The sequence below is a fragment of the Triticum dicoccoides genome, chromosome 2B, assembly GCF_002162155.2.
Source record: "Triticum dicoccoides isolate Atlit2015 ecotype Zavitan chromosome 2B, WEW_v2.0, whole genome shotgun sequence".
In the NCBI taxonomy this organism is placed as follows: Eukaryota; Viridiplantae; Streptophyta; class Magnoliopsida; order Poales; family Poaceae; genus Triticum; species Triticum dicoccoides.
In genome coordinates, this window is record NC_041383.1 from 778,728,277 (window position 1) to 778,737,234 (window position 8,958).

The window sequence follows — 8,958 nt, forward strand, 5'->3', positions numbered from 1 at the left end:
CTGGGCACTGGATCAATATGTTAGCCCCAAAAAATAGTATAAAAAGTTGCCAAAAGTATATAAAAGTTGAATAATATTGGCATGGAACAATCAAAAATTATAGATACGACGGAGACATATCAAATAATAACACATAATCTCCTACGTTAAACTAACGCTTTTGTATCCTTTTGTCATGCCAGCGTTTAACTTTTTCTTTGAATAGCTTGGCATTCTCATAGGCTTGGGTTCTCCGTTCATCAAGTGAGCTAATATCAAACAACCTCTTCTCACCGGCAAGTTTGAAGTCATAGTTGAGCTCTTTAATAGCCCAATATGCTTTATGTTCAAGTTTAAGAGGTAAATGACACGCTTTTCCATAAACCATCTTATATGGAGACATACCCATAGGATTTTTGTACGCAGTTCTATAGGCCCATAATGCATCATCAAGTTTTTTGGACCAATTCTTTCTAGATCTATTCACAGTCTTTTGCAAAACTAATTTGAGCTCTCTATTGCTCAACTCTACTTGACCACTAGACTGCGGATGATAAGGAGATGCGATTCTATGATTAACATCATACTTAGCAAGCATCTTACGGAAAGCACCATGAATAAAATGTGAACCACCGTCAGTCATAAGATATCTAGGGACTCCAAACCCTGGAAAAATAACTTCTTTAAGCATTTTAATAGAAGTGTTATGATCAGCACTACTAGTTGGAATAGCTTCTACCCACTTAGTAACGTAATCAACAACAACTAAAATATGTGTGTAATCATTAGAGGGAGGAAAAAGTCCCATATAATCAAAGCCCCAAACATCAAACGGTTCAATAACAAGAGAGTAATTCATAGGCATTTCTTGACGTCTACTAATGTTACCTACTCTTTGACATTCATCACAAGATAAGACAAACTTACGAGCATCTTTGAAGAGAGTAGGCCAATAAAAACCAGATTGTAGTACCTTGTGTGCAGTTCTATCTCCAGCGTGGTGTCCTCCATAGGATTCAGAGTGACACTTGCGTAGGATCTGTTCCTGTTCATGCTCAGGCACACAACGTCTAATAACACCATCTACTCCTTCTTTATAAAGGTGTGGATCATCCCAAAAGTAATGTCTTAAATCATAAAAGAACTTTTTTCTTTTGCTGGTATGTGAAACTAGGCGGTATAAATTTAGCAACAATATAATTAGCATAGTCAACATACCAAGGAGCAGTACGAGAAGCATTAATGACCGCTAATTGTTCATCAGGAAAGCTATCATCAATAGGCAGTGGATCATCAAGAACATTCTCTAACCTAGACAAGTTGTCTTCAACGGGGTTCTCAGCTCCCTTTCTATCAATAATATGCAAATCAAATTCTTGGAGCAGGAGAACCCATCTAATGAGCCTAGGCTTAGCATCTTTCTTTTCCATAAGATATTTAATAGCAGCATGATCAGTGTGAATAGTAACTTTGGAATCAACAATATAAGGTCTAAACTTATCACATGCAAACACAACTGCTAAGAACTCTTTTTGAGTAGTAGCATAATTTCTCTGGGCAGTATCAAGAGTCTTACTAGCATACTGGATAACATCAATTTTTTATCAACTCTTTGCCCTAGAACAGTACCTACAGCATAATCACTAGCATCACACATATTTTCAAAGGGTAAATTCCAATCAGGTGGCTGAACAATAGGTGCAGTGATCAAAGCTTTCTTAAGTATTTCAAATGCTTCTACACAATCATCATCAAAGACAAAAGGAATATCTTTTTGCAATAAATTAGTCAGAGGCCTAGAGATTTTAGAAAAGTCCTTAATGAACCTCCTATAAAACCTGGCATGACCAAGGAAACTTCTTATACCTTTTATGTCCTTGGGACATGGCATCTTTTCAATAGCATCAACCTTGGCTTTATCAAGTTCAATACCTCTCTCGGAGATCTTATGCCCCAAGACAATGCCTTCGTTAACCATAAAGTGACACTTTTCCCAATTCAGGACGAGACTAGTGTCTTTGCATCTCTGCAAAACTCGATCAAGGTTGCTCAAACAATCATCAAAAGAGGATCCATAAACGGAGAAGTCATCCATGAATACCTCGCAAATCTTTTCAAAAAAATCAGAGAGTATAGCCATCATGCATCTTTGAAAGGTAGCAGGTGCATTACATAAACCAAAAGGCATACGTCTATAAGCAAAAGTACCGAAAGGGCAAGTAAAAGTAGTTTTTGATTGATCCCCCGCTAACACAGGTATTTGAGAGAAACCAGAATAACCATCTAGAAAGCAAAAAATGTGTGTGTTTGGATAGCCTTTCTAGCATTTGATCAATAAAAGGTAAAGGGTAATGATCTTTCTTAGTAGCCTTATTTAATTCACGGAAATCAATTACCATCCTATAACCTATAATAATTCTTTGCGGGATCAATTCATCTTTATCATTAGGAACAACGGTAATACCTCCCTTTTTAGGGACACAATATACAGGGCTTACCCAATCACTATCAGCAACGGGATAAATTATACCTGCCTCAAGGAGCTTTAGTATATCCTTTCGTACCACTTCTTTCATCTTGGGATTCAATCGTCGTTGAGGATCTCTAACTGGTTTGGCATCTTTCTCCACCGAATTTTGTGTTGGCATAATGTGGGACTAATGCCCTTAAGATCATCCAGAGTATATCCAATAGCTGCTCGGTGCTTCTTCAGAGTTTTCAATAATCTTTCTTCTTCTTGCTTTGAAAGGTTAGCACTAATAATAACATGATATATTTTCTTTTCATTAAGATAAGCATACTTAAGATTAGCAGGTAATGGTTTGAGTTCAAACACGGGATCACCCTTGGGTGGAGGGGCATCCCCAAGAATTTCAACGGGAAGATTATGTTTCAGCACAGGTTCTTGTTTAAGGAACACTTCATCTATTTCCCTTCTTTCCTTCATAAACATATCGTTTTCATGGTCTAGCAAATATTGTTCTAACGGATCAGTAGGAGGCACAGCAATGGAAGCAAGACCAATAATTTCATCCTTACTAGGTGGTTCCCTATCACGTGGTTTTCTACGAAACTTAGCAAAATTAAACTCATGAGACATACCATCTAAGCCAACGGTGACAGTATCTTTTTCATAATCAATCTTGGCACTAGCTGTATTCAAGAAAGGTCTAGCAAAAATAACGGGACAAAAATCATCTTGTGGGGAGCCAAGAACAAGAAAATCAGCAGGGTATTTAACCTTCCCACACAAAACTTTAACATCTCTAACAATCCCTACTGGTTTAATGGTATCCCTATTAGCAAGCTTAATGGTAATATCAATGTCTTCTAATTCAATGGGTGCAATGTCATGCATAATTTCTTGATATAAGGTATAAGGTATCGCACTAGCACTAGCACCCACATCACATAAGCCATGATAACAATGATCTCCTATTTTAACAGAAATAATAGGCATGCCTATGACAGGTCTATGTATCTTAGTATCTGGTCTCGCAATATTAGCAGATTCATCACAAAAATAAATAACATGCCCATCTAAATCATCATCCAAGAGAACTTTAACCATACCAATACTAGGTTCAACATTGATTTGCTCAGGAGGTGTATAAGTCCTAGTATTACTCTTACGGACAACAGTCGAAGTTTTAGCATGATCCTTTATCCTAACAGGAAAAGGAGGTTTCTCAACATAAGTAGTAGGAACAATAGGATCACTATAGGTGATAGTCTTTTCTTCAACTGCAATAGGTGCAACTACTTTCACTTCAACAGGAGGATTATATTTAAACCACTTCTCTTTAGGGAGATCAACGTGAGTAGCAAAATATTCACAGAAAGAAGCTACTATCTCAGAGTCAAGTCCATACTTAGCGCTAAATCCACGAAAAGCATCGGTATCCATAAAAGATTTAACACAATTGAACTTAGGTGTCATACCTGAATCCTCACCATCGTCGGAACCCCAATCTTCGGAGTTGGTTTAATTCTTTCCAATAAGTCCCATTTGAAATCAATAATCTTCAGCATATAAGAACCAGCGCAGGAAGTATCGAGCAGGTTGCGATCATTAAGAGAAAGCCGAGCATAAATTTTTTGAATAATCATTTCCCGAGAGAGCTCATGATTGGGGCATGAATATAACATTGACTTAAGCCTCCCCAAAGCTTGAGTGATGCTTTCTCCTTCGCGAGGACAGAAATTATATATGTAATTACGATCACGATGAACAAGATGCATAGGATAGAACTTCTGGTGAAATTCCAATTTCAATCGTTTATAATTCCAAGATCTCGTATCATCACATAGCCTATACCATGTCAATGCATCTCCCTTCAAAGATAAAGGGAAGACCTTCCTTTTGACAACATCATCGGGAATACCTGCAAGCTTAAATAATCCACAAACTTTATCCACAAAGATAAGGTGTAAATCGGGATGCAATGTTCCATCTCCTGCAAATGGATTAGCTAGCAGTTTCTCTATCATACCCGAAGGAATATCAAAGTAAATATTTTCATAAAGTTCAGTAGGTTGAGGAGCAAATTTTTGCTCTTCTGGTCGGGGTGAAGATACCCCGAACAAGCCCCTCAAAGGATTAGTTTCCATAGTGACAAGTAAAAGAAAATTTCAGCACACTATATAAATGTTTCCTTACCAAGTTCCACTCACCAAAAGCGCTACACTCCCCGGCAACGGCGCAAGAAAAGAGTCTTGATGACCCACAAGTGTAGGGGATCTATCGTAGTCCTTTCGATAAGTAAGAGTGTTGAACCCAATGAGGAGCAGAAGGAAATGATAAGCGGTTTTCAGTAAGGTTTTCTCTGCAAGCACTGAAATTATAGGTAATAGATAGTTTTGTGATAAGATAAATAGTAATGAGTAACAAGTAAATAAAGTAAATAAAGTGCAGCAAGGTGCCCAATCCTTTATGTAGCAAAGGATAAGCCTGGACAATTTCTAATAATGAGAAAGGAGCTCCCGAGGACACATGGGAATTATCGTCAAGCTAGTTTTCATCACGTTCACAAGATTCGCGTTCGGTACTTTGATAATTTGATATGTGGGTGGACCGGTGCTTGGGTACTGCCCTTACTTGGACAAGCATCCCACTTATGATTAACCCTATTTCAAGCATCCACAACTACAAAAGAAGTATTAAGGTAGACCTAACCACAACATTAAACATATGGATCCATATCAGCCCCTAACGAAGCAACGCATAAACTAGGGTTTTAAGCTTCTGTCACTCTAGCAACCCATCATCTACTTATTACTTCCCTATGCCTTCCTCTAGGCCCAAATAATGGTGAAGTGTCATGTAGTCGACGTTCACATAACACCACTAGAGGAAAAGACAGCATACATCTCATCAAAATACCGAACGAATACCAAATTCACATGACCACTAATAGCAAGACTTCACCCATGTCCTCAGGAACAAACGTAACTACTCACAAAGCATATTCATGTTCATAATCAGAGGAGTAATAATATGCATTAAGGATCTGAACATATGATCTTCCACCAAGTTAACCAATTAGCATCAACTACAAGGAGTAATCAACACTACTAGCAACCCACAGGTACCAATTTGTGGTTTTGATACAAGATTGGATACAAGAGATGAACTAGGGTTTTGAGAGGAGATGGTGCTGGTGAAGATGTTGATGGAGATTGACCCCCTCCTGATGAGAGGATCATTGGTGATGACGATGGTGATGATTTCCCCCTCCCGGAGGAAAGTGTCCTCGACAGAACAACTATGCCGGAGCTCTAGATTGGTTCCGCTAAGGTTCCGCCTCGTGGCGGCGGAGTTTCGTCCTGTAAGCTTGCCCATGATTTTTTCCAGGATAAAAGCCCTCATATAGCAGAAGATGGATACCGGGGCCACCAAGGGGACCAGGAGACAGGGGGCGCGCCCCCACCCTCCTGGATAGGGTGTGGGCCCCCTGGTGTATTTCTTCCGCTCAATAATTCTTATTAATTCCAAAAATAGGTTTCATGGAGTTTCAGGATTTTTGGAGTAGTGCAGAATAGGTTTCCAATGTTTGCTCCTTTTCCAGCCAGAATTCCAGCTACCGGCATTCCCCCCTTTATGGTAAACCTTGTAAAATAAGAGATAATAGCCATAAGTATTGAGATATAATGTGTAATAACAGCCCATAATGCAATAAATATTGAGATATAATGTGTAATAACAGCCCATAATGCAATAAATATTGATATAAAAGCATGATGCAAAATGGACGTATCTGTTGTATGTTCAAAACATCAAGGCGACCATGCGTATACATCAGATGAGGCACACAATCATTCATGATTATCTTGAAAAACATAGTAATAACTTCGTAGTTAGCAATGATGTACTAGTATTAGAAGTATGCAAAAGATGAACGGATGTCGTAATAGTAAAAAATCTTACCAGGGTATCTCCATGGTAGTTACCGTAGTTCAACACGTGCACTAGTGGCACGTATTGACCATAATGTTGAGGATTTCGATTGTAGATATTGTAATTCTCAAGATCAGTACAAAATGCAATCAGATGATTTTTCTCCTTATAATTTAATTCAGAGCCATCGGTGTAGTGGGTTTTGTCTACCATCTTCCGCACATTCTTTGAAGAATGAAAATAAGTTGTCAATGGAAATAAGCTGTCAACTATTTTGAAATAAACAATATAAATTACTTAATAACAATGTTTGAGAACTCACATGGGGGAAGAATTGGAACTGTATCAACAAGGACCCAAATGTCCATATTGTCTTGCTCGATTTTAGGATCACCAAGATCCATGGTGACAAGCATACCCTCATCAAAACCATACATCTTGCAAAGTGCTTCCCAATTTTTGCAACCAAAATGCGTTACACTCTCAGAATTGCACAGCTTTACTTCAAAATCCACACCATGATGGGTCCTTACGTGAATTTTTTTGGTTTCCATACTTTCATGGTCTTCAAAACCCATCCTCTTCAAGACATAGCGTCTTGCATAGCATGGGATAAGCTAGTCGAATTGGAAAAGATGAAAAATACACGTTAAAATAGTTAAAGTCGTGCTTAATTATGAAAAAAACTATTGTCGTCGTTGCGTATCATTTCAACATCGAAGGTCTCCTCGAGCTTAATGCTGAAGCGCCGATCTTCGTCCAGCTCAAGGAACCTGTCGCACATACCTCGGTCGTCGTGGCACCAGTCGCACTCCCCCGGGCGGTTTTCGTCGTCCGAGTACGACATTTCCGGCCTATGTTCATAATTCAAATATTAAACTTGTACAATTAAATATATGTACTAAAAAACCTAAATTAGATCATTATTATTAATCACGGGTTGACTATCGGTGATGGTAGCTCCTCCTTTCATTCCCAAGTGCATTATTACACTAAATTGTCTAGCACATGGGAATGAAGGAGAAGCTACCCCCACGACGGCGTGGATGATGGAGGGGGCTCCTAGATTTCTGCATAGTGCTCTCCAATTTTAGCATTCAAAGTAGGAGTACTTTTCCAATATGAGCATTCAATAAGCAAAACCAAATCGTAAAATAAAGTAGTATTCAAATTAGCATGCATTCAATTATAAGCAAAAGTACATCATCTCTTGTGTTCGTACATCGTCGAATATTATCACTAATACTCCTCGAATACTATCATACATATAGCATCGCTAATACAGCTAGAACCGTAGCGCCCGACGGGTATCGTCGCGGGCGGTGGACACCCAAAGATAAGGAACCATCACAGGATCATAGCTCCAATGAGATCCCTGAAGAACCTGCCAGGTATTGTCGAACCTGCCCTCCAATGCAACCATGTAGCGACGGACGTGCTCGTCCTCCTCGCTGACACGATGACGAACCACCTCTGTGGTGTCCGGAAGCCTCGACACCGTCACTAGCCCACGCGCCCGCCACCAAACAAGGACCGGGTCAACAACGGGCTGGCTCCTCACCAACCTACGCCCCCGGAAGGTAGCACCTCCCAATACCAGCCCGGTGGAGCCCAGTCCTGGACATGGCCCTGATCAAGCAGGCCTCCACCGCCGAGTCGACGACGAGGATGCGGGATAGGCATCGTCGACGTCGATGCGGGATTAATTGCTTGAACTAAAAAAATAAACTAGTTCTATTAATTTTCTTGCTAAAAATAAAGTACTTCTATATATAGTAAAATAAAGTAGTTTTATTAAATCAACTAGTTCAACTACTAAGCACTTACTATAAATAAATGAAGTAGTACTTACTAAAAATAAACTACTTCTATAGTAAAATAAAGTAGTTTATTAAATCAACTAGTTCAACTATATATTAAGCACTTAATATAAATAAAACAAAGTAGTACTTACTAAAAATAAACTTGTTTAACTAGTTCTATTATTTTTCTAACTAATTATATTAAACACTTTCTCTTCCTATTTTCCTTTTTCCTCTCCTGCTTTTTCTTCTAAATATGAACATATACATAAATGACTTTGATCATACACAATTTTCCTATACATACACAATATGAACATATACATAAATTAACAAAGAAAATTCTATGAACAAAAAATTATTAAAATTCTATGAACAAAATTACAACAGAAAAAATCATAAAAATTATATGAACAGAAAAAATCATAAAAAATTGACATATTCGATCTTTGCATATATATGAACATACAAACATGCATATTCAACAATAGTATCACCAAAAAAATCTATGAACAGAAAAAAATCTAAGACAATATGAAAAAAAATCTAACAAAAAAATCTATGAACAAAATCTAAATCAATTAACTACACATCTAAATTACTACACATCTAAATTAACTACACATCTAATTAAATTAGCAAAATTCATATAAGCTCACGGGGATGGCGACGGCGTGAGGGGCGCGGCGAGGGCGACGGGCAGGGGACGGCGACGGCGATGGTGCGTGAGGGGCGGCGCGGCGACGGGCGATGGTGAGGGGCGGCGCGGCGACGGGCGAC